The following is a 14662-nucleotide window of genomic DNA, read 5'->3' on the forward strand; positions in this document are numbered from 1 at the left end:
ACTTCACCATCAGTGAAGCAGTTTAACAACAGCTTTGCCCACCTAGAGTAGAAATTTACCACACATTTCCATTTGCCTCAATGCCTCATCAACTGTCGTGACGTCACAAAACGTTGTCCTCGTCTCGCAGGAGACGGCAGCCCCTCCGCTCGCCGCCGCACCCGCAGCCCGCAGCGCTTCAGAGGTGCCGCACCGGAAGGGGAAGCGACGTCAGCGTCGTCGTGGCCGGCCCGCCGCCACCCCCCGCAGCTCATCCTCCAGCAGCGGCGAGGCTCCGCGCACCAGGTGGAGGCCGCGGTGGCGCTACCGCAGGCGGAAGCTACGTGCGGGTCTTCGAGGCCGGTTCACCGCCCCCGCCACCGCCGCCGCCGCCGCCGCCTCCAGCAGCTCCTCGTCCGCCTCCGGCAGCAGTTGGGAGCTGCGGCGCTAGAGGCGGAGGCCCAGCCGACGGTGTCGCGCCTGCGTCCGCACCAGCGTGGGTGCGCGGAGGCCGTGAGTCAACAGGCAGATTCTGCGCGACGACTACAGACTGTGTTCGCGTACACAACAGTAAATAAATGGATCCCTCGGGTCCGTCTTGGCACTCTGTTGTTGTTCTTGTAGTTTCAGTCAGTGGCAGACCTCACAAGGATGATCGACATTACGAATTTGTTAATCGAATCGTTTCGTGGGAATCCACTGTGTCAGCGTCAGATCTCGCTAGTGTATTCTGCGCGGAAATGTTTGCAGCAGCAAGTAACAGGTGTTTTACAGAGTCTCCCTGTGCAGCAGGGCACATCGTGTTTTATAGTGCAGTTCGTGCACGTCAAACAGTTCCACATGATGATTGACGATCATTTCCCAAAGGAGAATTCCGTGCAGAAAACTTAATGGGAACAGCAAGGTTACCATGGAGACATCCAGTGGCAGTTTGCATCAGGCGTCGCGTCGCTGTCTGGCGGCGTCAAACTTTTCCGCTGCTGCCTGCCGCTCTGAATATTCGAGCAACCACTCACAAGCACAGAGTGTGACACGAGATGTCCTCCAGGAGCACATATACATATACATATACATACGAATTGTCTGTAAAGTGCTAGTATGGACGTGCTGGTCACTCTGAAATACTTCATCTGATTTTGAGTAATCTATTTCTTACAGATATCGATTGTTTCACATCTCGTAAACTAACATCTTCACTCGACGATAAATTGGAATTATTTTCGCTGTTCATCAAAGTTATTCTTATGCATCAAAGTTAACACACAATGCACGAAATCTTAAGAGTTTACAATGGTACAAACGCATTCCATTTCAGGCCATACATTGCTCCATATCAGATTTAGGTAACGCATCGGAATAGTGTTATGTTGAAGACAAAAAGATATTTCCATTCTCGACATATTGGTTTGTATCTCTATGGGAGGGTCACATGGTACTCTCAATTCTACATGCGACTTTGATGACCTATAGTCATAACATATGTCGTATTTCATGACCTTTTCAAGATACTGAAATGACATTTTTTTTTACAAATGTTGGTGTGGAAGAGACACACACTGTGTGTCATGCAATTAATACCATAAACTTTTTTATCTACCGAGGTATGGAAGCAACTGCACTTTTTTCAATACAACCATATACTTTTTTTGGAACTGCAGTTAATATCTTGTCAAAGAAGAATACAGTGACAGACCACAAGTTTATATTTACTACAACCTATGTGGGCTACTGAGCTCTAATCAAAACCTGTTATGTGTTATGTCACAAGATGTAATCCCTAACTACATCTTGTGACCCTTTCAGTTTGCATCAAGGCCTTTTCTTTACTTACAACCTTTTAATGCTTTACAGCTGCGTGTAACGACATCGGCTTCCAATTTAATTTTCTAGCATCGTTATTGAAACGGTCTTCATAGGCAGGCGTCTGATAATATACTTCAGTTTCTTTTACTAAAAGATGATACATCCAACGTGCTATCATCCCGTGATGCAAACTGTCAGGTAAAATTCCCTGTCCACATCTTCAAATTACAAAAGCCCTGGAAACATACAGAACACAAGATGACCGTTCCCACTAACTTATTAGTCGTTGTGTATGGCCAAAGCTGCTATAGTAATTAGCTTTGACGTTCTCATTTTAACTTTAGATTCGTTTCTCATTCAGTAAAATATCGAGTGTGCTTAAGATTAACCTACATCCCCAACACCGATAATAACTAAAAATAGTGTTACATCAAATCAGTTCGCCCTGTGGTCAGCATGCGAAGGGCTACATGGTTTTTTTATGTCAGCAGATTTGTTTAACTTTTATGTTGAAGTGTTGAACGAAACTGAAAAAGAAAAATTCTAGGGTTAAGTTTTGCAAAGATCGACAAAGATCTATTGATAGGGCTTAAGATTAAATTAAAGGTAGAAGCCTGAATCGTAGCAGCTAACTGATAATGAAACACTGAAGAGTGCAGAAGAATTAAGCAATTCTGGCAGCTTTCAACTAAAATTTCACGCTACAGCTGAACAAGGATAAGTAGAAGCAGCATCGAAAAATCTTCACCGCCTTTGAACAGTCGAGCAGTATTGACGGAGTCACTGAGGTGACAAAACTCAAGGGACTGTGATATGCACGTACACAGACGGCGGTAGTACGGCGTACACAAGGTATCAATGGGCAGTGCACTGGCGACGTGGTCATTTGTACTCAAGTGATTCATGTGAAAACGTTTCCTGTGTGATTAAGGAGGTACGACGTGAATTAACAGAGTCTGAACAGGGACTGGTAGTTGGAGCAACACGCACTGGCCATGTTATTTCGGAAATCGTTAGAGAATTCAATATTGCGGGAGCCACAGTGTCAAGAGCGTGCCGAGAATACCAAGATTCAGGCATTTCACCTCACCACGGACAACGCAGTTGCCGACGACCTTCACTTAATGACCGAGAGCAGCGGCGTTTTCATAGCTGTCGGTGCTAACAGACAAGCAACACTGTTTGAAATAACTGCCGAAATCAATGTGGGACATTTCCGTTAGGACAGGACAGCGAGATATCGCACTGATGGGCTATGGCAGCAGACAGCCGACACGAGTGCCGTTGCTAACAGCATCACGTCCCCTGTCGCACCTTTCCAAGGCTCATGGTCATTTTGGTTGCACCCTAAACGACTGGAAAACCGGGGTCTGACCATATGAGTTTCGATTGCAGTTGGTAAGAGCTGATGACAGCATTCGAGTATGGTGGAGATTCCACGAAGCCATGGACCCTCGTTGTCAACAAGGAGCTGTGCAAACTGGTGGTGGCGCCATAACCATGTGGGCTGTGTTTACATGGAATGGACTCGTTCCACTGGTCCAAGTGAACCGACAATTGACTGGTATGTTGTGGTACTTGGAGACCACTTGCAGCCTTTCATCGATAGTATTTTTATCGATAACATTGCACCATGTCAATCAATGGCCACAGTTGTTCGCAATTGGTTCGAACAATATTCTGGATAATTCAAGATAAAGATTTCGCCACCCAGATCACCCGACATGAATGACATAGAACATTTATGAGACATAATCAAGAGATCAGTTGGTGCACAAAATTCTGCATCAACAACACTTTCACAATTACGGACGGCTGTAGAGGTAGAATGGCTCAGTATTTCTGCTGGAGACTTTCACTAACTGCTTTATGCTGGACAAAAGGAGATCCGACGTGATGTAGGCAGGTATCCCATGACTGTTGTCTTCTCAGTGCAGCATACATAGAGCGGTTTTATCCAGAGATGAGCGAACACACTCCAAGAATAAAAGACATTTTTCGCACACAGTAAATCTGTTACCCCAAGAACAAACAAAATTATGACTATGATGACTCATGTTGGCTCTACCGACTATAAAGTAATGCTGTACGTGGTATGGTTGTAACATGAAGTCCTGTTCGGTGGAGACACAGGATTTTCTCCGAGTGTCTGGACTCATCGCCTTCGTATCGTGCGTTACGTGACAAGGCAGCAACGAATGCAGCAGTTGTGACACTTGTGACTTAAGTCCCTTCTTCACAAATCCTGTTGAGAGCTAACTGGCAACCCAGGCAGTGTATCCAATACATATTGTCGGACATCGCAGCACTGTATCTTACCACTTAGGGAGTCACCAATATGATTGTGTTTATATCATGAGAACCAGACACAATCTCACCAGGTCTCGAGACTGGACGCTTGACTTTCTGAACAGGACACCCTGCAAAACGAGTTCACCGTATGTATTCAAATAAGACACTCTCAATATGCAGCACTGACCCCACTCGAGATCTGTTAACAAGGACACGTTCCAGGCGCCTGATTCAACTAGGCCGCACCAATTCGCCAAATCAGTGAAGAAAACCCCGCTGATCATTTTGTCCTGAGTCGACACCACTCCACATAAGAGGTGAAATAGATAGTTCTGTTGCAAATTGGAGACACTTGTATAAGGTCCATATTTATGTCACAAAGCAGCTGCTTCTTTACGGGCAAGTTCAAGTAAATGCGATTAAAAGCAACCAGTGATAAGAGATCCTAATACAAAATTCGCAAAAAGAAAAACGTTTTATCCTACTCTCATTGTTTGTATAGTTTGAGTTTTGCTGATCACGAATCTCTTTCTTGATACTCTTTTGCCCACAGAAAAATGCTATATACAGCCACCAATGTTCTGTAGGACAAAGTTAATATTTATTCTCAGTGCAGTTGACTTTAGTGCACTGTGTGTCAAATCAAGAAGCTGAGTCCGGGCACACAATATCACTTTACAGGCAACATGAGTTATCAGTGTGGGAAGCTGATCATCGAAATGGCGTACACATAGCGACATTATTCGAACATTAGACAACTAACATGAGATGCAAAACACTAAACATCTGCCTCATCATGGTCCCTGCACTCATAAAGGTCCTATCTGCTGCCTCCTAGCTATAAACTGTGGCTCCTAGCTACATCAAGGAGAATGCAGAAGTGCTTCGCATTGGCTTTCTGGAGGCATCCGTGAGGGCTCTGTCAACACAAGACAGTATGCAGTCGGCTTGGCCTCTAGCTGTCCATTACGAACCAGACCATGAACCATCCTCGCCCTCACCTGGGCTGTGGTGAGGAAAGAATGTGGGTAAAGGAACTCCAAGAACGGAAACTGAATCAGTTTGTGTTCTCTAGCCCTGATGACCATGGTAGTTGGGAGTGGACGTGGTCAGGTTCCAGCACACATCTGAGGCATGATGTCCCATAAGATGATTGGGGGAGGGGGGCGTCAGTCATGTGTTGGGCTTGTACTTTCTACATAGGTTGGATGCTGCTCCTCACTAATTGGAGGGCTGTTCACTACTGCGATACTATCCTCCAGGCTATTGTCCAGATCTAGCAAGGAGATAATGCACGAGTACACCGCACCTGCCTCGTGAACGTCTTCCTCCAGATGGTGGGAATTCAGTGAATGGAATGAACTGCAGTATCTGCTCACAAGAATCCAACTGAGTATGCCAAGAGCAAGCCATAGCTTTCACTGTGTAATCGCAGAAACCCTTCTCATACAACGAATGTTGTATGAGTGCATTTACTTTGGTTATTCAGAAGACTTATTTTTGCATTCCTACTCACCTTGTATTTAAGCACACACATGCTCATAGACACGCAAGCTATACCATTTTTGAGCAGTTTATAAAGAGAAGGGTAGCAAGAAAGTTTACTTCTTTTGTGTTCACCAAAGTACACTTGACTTCCAACATAAAGGTTACAGGGAGACAATCCACCGCCACAAATGTAGTTACTCTTATTGAGCTTTCTTACTAAGCACACAGCACTTGTCACAAGGCAAATTAGTTATGATCAGAAATTTAAGGCGACCAGATTAAGATACACCTAACAATAATTTATTAATAATACTAGCCTGTTTTTGTAGCTTTGCTGGTGTATGCATTTGACACCCACAGAGAGGTCAAGAAAAATGTGATACTCTTTGATAGACGATATCAACGGAACAAAATGACAACAATGATGACTCTAGGAACATACTACAACCCTTGCATATCGCTCCCATAGGTACCCTGAAGACAAGATTAGATTAATTGCAGCACACGCAGATGCATTTACAAACTCATTCTCCCACGCTCCGTATGTGAATGGAACGGTAAAAAGCCTTAATAAGTGGTACAATGGGATGTATCATCTGCCATGCAACTCACAATGGTACGCAGAGTATAGATGTAGATGTAGACACCTTCACATTGACTTGCTAGGAAGCCATTTCACAATGCTAGCAAACATAATGTGCTAAAACAGAGAGCCAACGATATGGTGAAGCGCAGTACAAAACCAATTACAGAGGAAAAAAACTCACGATTTAACAAAGCAAGTACTCATTAAGAGTAAACTGATATTAAAATGTAGAAGTGCACTTACTTCACAATCTAAAGCGAAATACCTTTATGCGTACTAAGTATTTAAAACGATGCATTGTCTGCCAGCATTTATGTCGCCACTAAGTGTCTCTGTCATAGGGGTACTTATGTAAGTGGAACTACGTGTTTCTCTCAACAACACATTAAATATCGTATCCTCAGGAAAAGTAGGCTATATATGCAATTTTCTTACAACAAAAATTCATGTTGTAAGGTTAGGAGATAATGGATTTTTTGAATAGTATTGCCATTACTTGCCAATTTTGTACACATAGTACATTCTACAGATAAAAAATTTGACCAATTTCTCGAAAACTAAACTGCCTGCTACCATTTGCTGGAACTAAACCACAAGTGAGACTGTTAAATTTCTAGCATGTGAATGATGAATTATTCAGAGTTGTGGCGTATCGTCTAATGAAGATTTTGAATCTTGTGCTGCTTTTTAATTCCTTGCTTCGTACACTTTTACAGTGGGACAATGTCTACAACTAAATATAAGTGAATAATCCTTGATCTCACACAGACCGATCGGAAGTTTTTAACTAAATACAACGTGTTGGGTGGTGCAGATGGGTGCAAATTGTAGACGTGCAACACTTTTATGCTTCGGGGCCAGAGTTCTCGACACACAGAGTATATAGATCACTGATGTAGAAAAACAGTTAACCTCATCTACCTGTTGAAAAAACGGGACTGTAGGCTAGTTCTGTAGAGGTTATCTTACCGCATTCATTTCAGTGTTGCTCTTTCCGACATTTCAACATACCTGTATCTGACCTCATCCCAGATATTCTTCACTTATTGTACGCTGTTCCAACCGTTTCGGACCAAAGCTATACAGAGGGTAGAGGAGACTATACCGTGTATTCTGAGATAATGGACCGACTACTGTCTGTTAGAAATGAATGTTTTAGCCAGTACGAAGCTGTAATGAGCAATGAGTATGAGGTGAAGCACGTACCTGCACAGACGGCATGGTGAGGATCCCATCTGAGGTGGTCTGTCACGTTACTAGTCGTGATACTATCTTCCACTGGTTATGTACTCTCTTCGTAAAAACCGTACAGTCTCAATAATCGAAAACCTCTCTGTCTTGAATTACTTACAGAGACATGCTGGTATATTCAGGATATGATAAGCATCGTACTCTTCTTTCAGAGATGCCGACATTTAATTACAATTTCTCGAAGAATCTTTCTGATAATATAAATTACTGTTTTTAGCGACGTGACTGCTTTATTTGCTTAAATGAGCTTTCTAATAAACTGTTTTCGTTGGGTAAGAATAGCCTTTCGCTGCGAGTAAAAACAATAACACGTCAACTTGATAAAATTCGATCGGCCACAGATATTCTTTATGAGTTCGGCTACGTAGTGTTAGAAGTTCGCTTGAAAACATCGAGTACTTGAATGACCATGAAGATCAAATTTGAAGTCAAGCAATTCAAAGAAACTATTACACTCATTGTTCAGAGTGCGTCACTTTAAAGAAAGTTAACGTTTTCAACAGTGTAACACATCCCAAACCCCGACTGAGGCAATTTTCACAACCTGGAAACCCTCTTGCTATTTTTTCCATCGCGCATTTATTTACAAAATTATCTTGTTCATTATTAATTTCGTAATTGGTTTCCATAATCACCACCAGATTAAAGTAGATGTATCCTTCCGACACAGTATCAGTTAGATGCACTTCAAAATTATCTTGTAGGAAGACCAACTTCAATAAGTTCATTATGGTTGGCGGTGAAATTACTACGCTAATCAGTAGACGTGGATGACACACTTATAGTTAAAATTCAGTTAATTTTACAATACAAATGTCATACAAGTTGAAGACCTTACGTAGAACTGATACATGTTCAGAACCGTCTCACACTGTTTAGCGCCCGAAAACCTCAACCCCTGTTACAACTTCTAGGACTTGTAGAGGGGAGTGAATAGGAACCCACGTCCTAAAACGTACCATAACCTTTCTATAACGGTTTCGGTTCAAATGTTTAACTCATCAAATTCTATTTGAAATACTGAATTAGGAGTGGCGCAGTACATTTATTAGGTAACAATTCGAAAGACAACAAAACGAAACATCAATTTATCATTTACTCACATTTGTTTATATTAACGTTTAAACATTGCGTTTTTACTTTGTTACTGTACCGGAGATGCACAGGCACCGACGTTATGTGACATCAAGTGACACTCTGACGTACTACACATCATCTTGTCTACCCTATCGCATATCAAGACAATGAACTCTGAGGTTTTTCTCTTTACCTCAGCATTACAAATGTGAACTGAAACTGCCGTAGGACGGAAACGGAACGTTTGCGGACATGGTTTCCTATTCAAAGTATTATCTAATCACTCCCTTGTACAAGTCCTAAAATTTTGTAACAGGAATTTCCAAACACCCAGTATATTCATTTAAAACATTAATTTTTAACAAAGTGCAGAGATGATTTTCCGTTGAGAAACTGCATCTCTTGTCTGTTAATAGCATCTTGCATGCCGAGAATGAGCGTTCCTCGTCAACAGATGTCACCAGAGCATATTTAAATGACGGTACTAGGCACAATGGGATTGCACACTCATATTCTGTTTGATGTTGATTTACGTGATAAGATGTCAGCCACTAAGCAGAGGGTGGTTAGTCCTGGGTTTTTTTTTTCTCTGTCTTTAGTTTTTCACTAACTTTCATGCCAATAGGAACTATGACCAAGTTGGTTTTTTCTGTTACCTCTTCCATCAATCGCAGTTGCCTGTAGAATGAACACTCTAGAGTCTAGAGCTTTAATAACAGAGACCAAAAATACATAATGAAATTTTATGTACGCAATGTCGTTGGAAATTGTTGGGTCCTTTAGAAGATGTTTAGCTGAATTAATGCTCACTGCCTCCACCCGCAATTTAAGAAACGTTCTTAATGTCTTCCAAATGCTCGCGGTAATATTCCATGGCCTCTAGCCACATTCCTCATCAAGTAAGTATGGGTTATGGTGGAAGTGGTACGTTGGGAAGTTCCTCTCGAAATAACTGGATTATTGTAGGTGCTTTAATAAAAACCTTTTTGATGGTTGAAACTAGCTTATTTACGTGTGGAAATTCGAGACGTATCGTCTCAGATACATGATTCATGGCATGGGCAAGACATGGGATCTGGAGCAAGGCTGGGTAAAATTCCTTCAACAATTTAATAGCAGCAATCATGTATGCGGCTGTATCATTGTAGATTACAGGTACTTTATTTTCGTCTACACTGTTGGGGAAAAGTAATTTGAGCGCTTTATTAACAGAGTGAACAATTGTTTCCCGGTTAGACTATTTTAGCTCTTTGTTGCAGATCAGATGAGGTACAGAGCGAGTGTCAGCATCTAACTTTCCAATAACCAAATTAGCCACATATCTATCTTGTCTGTCAGTTGTCTCATCGACAGAGATCCACATGTATGAATCACCTATATCCTCCCTTATCCTGCCCAATGTATTTTCATATAAAGTAACTAAATAGTTCTCAGTGTGGATTCTGATGGAATGCTGCGGTGACAGTATATCTCTAGAAAACTTTTCAGCTGGCTATTTTCAACTGCATTGAATGGTATGTTTGCTGCAACAATGGCTCGACACAGATCAAGATGAAATTGGTTTCTTTCTCTTTTTTCATTTGGTTTAGATGCAAACGTTTGTTTCAAGTTTGATTTATTTTTTTAAGCTTTCCTGGTGTTTAGTCCCTGTAACAAGCTGACTTAAATGCGATCTCTCTTCAGAACGTACCTACAAACAAAAAAAAAAATAAGAAATACTTTGTGGAAGATCTATTTAGCAAAATTAACCTATGTTAAGGGTTTGGAAACAATGCTTTTGCATTCTCTTGTGTCTGGTCCAAGTTAACTCGGGAAAACCCCAGTGGCATCACTGTTGTCTGATAGGGCGTAGCAGATAAAAGGTTAACATTTTACTTATGCCTTTGTTGCACACATCGCACGTTTTCTAAGTATCCGCGAATACCAGAAGAGTTGTTTTGGTCATACAAATTTTATTTGACTGGATTTTTGTGTGTGAAATCTTATGGGACTTAACTGCTAAGGTCATCAGTCCCCAAGCTTACACACTACTGAACCTAAACTATCCTAAGGACAAAAACATACACCCATGCCCAAGGGAGGACTCGAACCTCCGCCGGGACCAGCCGCACAGTCCATGACTGCAGCGCCTTAGACCGCTCGGCTAATCCAGCACGGCGACTGGATTTTTAAAAATTAGATACACTCAAGGTTCTAACATGAAATTTGGTATTTTTACGATTTTTAAAAATGAGTTACAATCAGGTTCTAACAAGAAATTAGGTATTTTAGGTACTATAAAATTACAATTCTTGATAAAATATTTGCGTAATTCTTAGTTGGGAAGACCACGAGAGAATGTTAGTCACAAAAAATTTTATTTAATTGGATTTTTAAAATTTAGTTGGAATCAAGAACTAATCTGAAATTGGGTATTTTCAGGTGCTATAAACTAGCGTTTTCGATTATAAATTGGCATAATTCGTGTATGTACAACTTTTATTGCCCTTATTTAATGAGGAACAAAATAGGTTTTTACTTAAAATCCGAGGTCTATTCATCAGTCACTAATTCATACTTTCACAAAACATAAGATAGTTCAGAATTATCAGCCAGTGAAGATTCAATCAGATTACATTACAGATTTACCCTCCACCACACACCGTCAGGTGGCTTGCGGAGTATGGATGTAGATGTAGATGTAGACATTATTTCACATCAGACTGTACATTCACTAAAACATCGCCCATTTGGTTTTAGATTTATTTATTTTTTACATGAACCTTTTTGCTACAACTGCTCTTTTAGGATGTCACACCTATGTTTTCTTTTTTTGGCACCTGACGAACCATTCTACACTCTAGCATAAAACGTATTACAGGCTCCAATAGCACCAGACAAAGATCACAGACTGCCTTCGTACTTCATACCTGACTGAGTTGCTGAACCAAGATACTGCAAACATTAGGGCCCCCTACGCTCCCGCCCGTGGATTAGCAGTGGAAATCCCAAACCGCTTGCTCGTCCACACAGCGCACTTTGTCTAGCAGGCAAGGCGCAGCGCACCTGTCGGCGACGTCAAACGTTTCTGGCATTTCCGGAAAGGCTGGCGACTGACTGGGACAAAAATGGAAATTCCTATTTTCGTTGGTTCACTGGCAGAATGACCGCCTCAGTATTCACAGAAGATCTCTGGTTCCGCAAAACATAGACTCAATAATGAAGGTGTTCTCGACAGTAGGACTGGCGTGAATGGAGCCTGTTAATATTCTATATTTGAACAGTTTTGTTTTCTTTTAAAAGGAAACCAGATTTTCTTAAGTAAGAGCAAGTATTTACAGGGCTCATGGTGGGCTCGGGGTGCCCTGCGACTACAATGATTACTGGCTATAGCTTGAGTGCTATAAACGATCTAGTATCTGGGAGCAGTTCACAGTGTAATTCGTTTGCAGTCTTTGCTCTCTGCTGTGTGAATTTGTTACACTTGTGTTTTAAAAAAGTACATCAGTACAATGGTCCATCTCGTTAAGTTTTTGAACTAGATCATCTCTGCTACTTTTTTTTGCAGCACCATACCTTACCTTTTGGATCTGCATTAACACATTTATAATGATATATTGTTTCACACATCATGGACCTTACAACTTTAACTGTATGTTTCTTGCAGTCGCAGTAATCCGAGCGTAATATTATACTCCATTCGTCACTGGATGATGTAGATGTTCAGCTTGTGTAGTTCTCATCATGTCTTCTTTTTGATTCTTTGCTTCTTTCTCTTACCTTTTTTATGCTGTAGCACAAAGAGCATAAATTACCACAATATACATCGTTTACATTCCAACACTTTCTGTCGCTGTTTTTACCTTTTTTCCAGACGCATCACACCCACGATCCACACTCAGCACCATCTTCTCATCTTCTGTACAAATAAATTTTAATGGAAGGTTTGTCCCCCATGCAGCCTTTATCAGTGAGCCACTGCACAAGTTGTTTCATAACAGCACCAAATGGAAATAGTATTGTGACTGCTACCATAGATTTAGTAAGTTAAAATAATTTTTGTGTGGTACCAAATGTCTCATGACATATGATCTGAACAAAACGTTCCAGTTGCTGCGGATACTTCAGACTATGACATACGAGCCATTCAGCCATAAAGACAATATGGTTTTGAACGACGAACTGCGTTCACTTCGAAGGGTTTCACAGTGCTACAAAGAAATTACAGTCAGCGGATGATCATAACTGCGGTTGTAGTGACCGGTACAGATCGTGTATGAAACGGGCGTGATCAGCTGATCACCCGTGTCAGTAAGAGAGGTTCACGCATTTCCCGCACAGAGCGCTTATTCCTTGTTGCCAACAGCGTTGCGGTGAAACTCTGTGATTTATATTGCAGTCAATTACTATTTTTTGTTATCGGGCTTGATGATAAGTCATTAAAGTATCAGTTCTCCACAGTAAATCAATAAATGTTTCTGTTCCCTCTAAGCCATTATTTCTTGTGTAGATGAGAATAGAAGATTTGCTACAACGAAATAAGTTGCCAGCGCACTCTTCTGTTATCTCATACACATGTGACACGCATTTAATTTGTGGCCGACTTGCAGCATTGAAGACTTGCCTCAGTGGTGACCCTGCCGTAATAGTGTTCAAAGGATTACGGTAACAACGAAGAATATTTCCTGCACATGTGAGAATGACGGTTGACAATGCCCTTAATATTTCGAGATTCGCTGTGCGACATCCATCCTTCTAACCGACGAACCCCGCATTATGGTTCGCGCAAATGGAGGCAAACTTCCAATGCTCTGTGGTAAACGCGGATTCCACGAAGTCTGGACTCGTATTAAGCCAATTGGAGCACCGATTTGTAGCGTTAGTTCAAGAAATGAGTACATCCCCACTGTAGGTTGGCGCATACGTCAAATTCAAAACGGAGCTCATACGCCGTGTGTCTGCTTCACAAGAGGAAAGAGTACCCAAAGTACTCTCGCGTGAAGACATCGGTGATAGAAAGCCTTTGCAGTACTTACGCAACCTGCGAAGTAAAGTGAATACAGTACAGCTCCTGACACGTTGTTGCGTACATTGTGGAGCAGCAGACTGCCGGCGCAAGTCAAAACCATAATAGCAATGCAGACGGATATGTACGAGGGCAGTTCAATAAGTAATGCAACACATTTTTTTTCTGAAACAGGGGTTGTTTTATTCAGCATTGAAATACACCAGGTTATTCCCCAATCTTTTAGCTACACAACACTATTTTTCAACGTAATCTCCATTCAATGCTACGGCCTTACGCCACCTTGAAATGAGGGCCTGTATGCCTGCACGGTACCATTCCACTGGTCGATGTCGGAGCCAACGTCGTACTGCATCAATAACTTCTTCATCATCCGCGTAGTGCGTCCCACGGATTGCGTCCTTCATTGGGCCAAACATATGGAAATCCGACGGTGCGAGATCGGGGCTGTAGGGTGCATGAGGAAGAACAGTCCACTGAAGTTTTGTGAGCTCCTCTCGGGTGCGAAGACTTGTGTGAGGTCTTGCGTTGTCATGAAGAAGGAGAAGTTCGTTCTGATTTGTGTGCCTACCAACACGCTGAAATCGTTTCTTCAATTTCTGAAGAGTAGCACAATACACTTCAGAGTTGATCGTTTGACCATGGGGAAGGACATCGAACAGAATAACCCCTTCAGCGTCCCAGAAGACTGTAACCATGACTTTACCGGCTGAGGGTATGGCTTTAAACTTTTTCTTGGTAGGGGAGTGGGTGTGGCGCCACTCCATTGATTGCCGTTTTGTTTCAGGTTCGAAGTGATGAACCCATGTTTCATCGCCTGAAACAATCTTTGACAAGAAATTGTCACCCTCAGCCACATGACGAGCAAGCAATTCCGCACAGATGGTTCTCCTTTGCTCTTTATGGTGTTCGGTTAGACAACGAGGGACCCAGCGGGAACAAACCTTTGAATATCCCAACTGGTGAACAATTGTGACAGCACTACCAACAGAGATGTCAAGTTGAGCACTGAGTTGTTTGATGGTGATCTGTCGATCATCTCGAACGAGTGTGTTCGCACGCTCCGCCATTGCAGGAGTCACAGCTGTGCACGGCTGGCCCGCACGCGGGAGATCAGACAGTCTTGCTTGACCTTGCGGCGATGACGACACACGCTTTGCCCAACGACTCACCGTGCTTTT

Source organism: Schistocerca nitens, chromosome 7 (genome assembly GCF_023898315.1).
Source record: "Schistocerca nitens isolate TAMUIC-IGC-003100 chromosome 7, iqSchNite1.1, whole genome shotgun sequence".
NCBI lineage: Eukaryota > Metazoa > Arthropoda > Insecta > Orthoptera > Acrididae > Schistocerca > Schistocerca nitens.